This window comes from Pundamilia nyererei, unplaced genomic scaffold (genome assembly GCF_000239375.1).
Source record: "Pundamilia nyererei isolate P.nyererei 1_Seehausen unplaced genomic scaffold, PunNye1.0 scaffold00062, whole genome shotgun sequence".
Taxonomy (NCBI): domain Eukaryota; kingdom Metazoa; phylum Chordata; class Actinopteri; order Cichliformes; family Cichlidae; genus Pundamilia; species Pundamilia nyererei.
The window spans coordinates 3269916-3272005 of record NW_005187463.1 but is presented as its reverse complement, the minus strand read 5'-3'; the positions used below and the strand labels follow the sequence as shown (position 1 = coordinate 3272005).

Genomic DNA, 2090 nt, shown 5'->3' with positions numbered 1-2090 from the left:
ACTTGAGACTCGACTCTGACTTGCCTGACATTACTTGAGACTTGACTTGAGACTTGAGGATAAAGACTTGAGACTTACTTGAGACTTGACTTGAGACTTGAGGATAAAGACTTGAGACTTACTTGAGACTTGCAAAACAATGACTTGGTCCCACCTCTGCGTAACACTGCTCAGGAATCGAGAAACAAGCCACTTTTCTTCACCTGATGGTGTTCTATATGAGAACGCATAAGTTGGACTGGTAAAATTTGCTGTACCTCATAGCACGTCGGAAACAATTACATCCCTTTCCTTAATGTGATTATAATGCGCCCACAATGCAGACTTAATGTGCAGACATTATTAGCGCGCAGAGTCGCTGTAATGTTTTCAGGTTAATGCTGCTGTCTTGCTTTGTTATATGTAAATGAGTCAGCACCGATGCCAACAGGCTTTAGCTAATGACTGTCAGGACGCCAAAGAGGAAAGCTTTAGTTTAGCAGGTAAAGCCTACAATCTAGCCATCATGACAACAATAACCGCCTCATTCTCTCCCTCGCCGGCTCTATTCTCACTGCAATTACTTGAACATCAGAAACAATAGCTTCATGATCATCAGTATTTACAATGGTGGAAATCAGAACGAGCACTGAGGGCATCTGCTGTTATTATGGACATTGTATCTTTTGTGAGCATATGAAGTCAGTGGTTCTTCTTTGTTTGATTGTTTTGTTTTTTTAAACTTTAGAATAGTGGTATGAAATATTAAAAAGCAAATATATTATAAAAAGAAATGTCCAATGTCAAGTACTGTCACAGGGGAAAAATTTGCTCTTGAATTTTAATTCCGAATCCTTTGTGTCTCTCAGGGGAAGCGACAATAGCTGCTGTTTATACACGAGCAGCATAACAGATACTGGTCTCAGTTCTGCTTCAGCTGCTTCTTGGCTGTTCATTTACAAGACATTGGCTGCACCTTCCCTTATTGTTTTCATATCAATCACCAAGTTAGAGTATATTATCATGAGGCACTGGCAGGCGGCAAACTTCTAACTCTATCATCTATGAGCTAATGAGGCTAGCATTGCTTCAGAGGCATTAACAGGGTATTATAGTCCCATCTGATCATCACTAATAAAACACAATAAATTGCGGCTGGGATCCTTTGCCTGCTATTATGCTGGCTATGATTCTAACTTGATTTTTTGTTTTGTTTGCTTTTTAAACCAGTTTCCCTCTGGTTGACCAGGGTAAGCCAAAATAATACAGATTCTCACTGGGTTCTCATTGGCTCCGCTTTGAGAGTCACCACCATCGCCAGGCAGCATATCAAAGACATTTGTGCAAATTACTTGCACGCTGTGTGGTCAAATGTTTGTGCATGTTGGAGCCATCAGTGCTGTCTTTACTAGACTACTTGTTACATTACCTTTGCATCTTCCCATAAAAAGACCCGAAACACACAGTCTCAGAATTACCACTTAACTATATTACCTATAGGCTACAGACCAACACAAATCTCTATTCTAATGAGGACACACATAAGATCTTTCTCTTCGTACGTTATGAACACAAAGCAAAGATGAAGTAATGTCAGAAGTAAATGTTGCTCACTGGCTAACAGTGTTAGGATTAATGTGTAACAGGCAGAATATTCAGATTACCGTTTTTGTTGTAATAAATAACCAAACAAACTTTTGCAAATAGGCAACCTGCTATCATACCACGAAGCTCCTGGCACACAGTTTTTGTGCTGATGTTAATGCCAGAGGAAGTTTGGAACTCTGCAGTTACTGAGTCAGCACAGCACTGGTGATTTTGACACCCACTCTGTAACATTACATGGTCTCCCACTGCATGGCTGAGCTGCTCCACTTTGCAGTAATACCACTTACAGTGGATTGTGAAAAGGGGGGAAAAGTTTCAGGGCTCAATGCAGCAGTGGCCTCCTATTATGATACCATACTCCAATTCAGTGAGCTCCTTAGAATTACCAAATTTGTTTCAAAATGTTTATAACATGTATGTAAGTATTCACAACCTTTTCCATGACACTTAAAATTGAGTTCAGGTGCATCCTGTTCCCATTGATCATCTGTGACAATGGACTC

At 40.2% G+C, this 2090-nt stretch overlaps 1 protein-coding gene across 2 annotated transcripts in view; it reads right to left on the bottom strand.

Annotated features, from left to right (window-relative positions):
• The window catches only part of LOC102195401 (stromal membrane-associated protein 1-like), a 114583-nt gene that overhangs the window by 56858 nt on the left and 55635 nt on the right, over positions 1 to 2090 (bottom strand). The window lies entirely within an intron of this gene.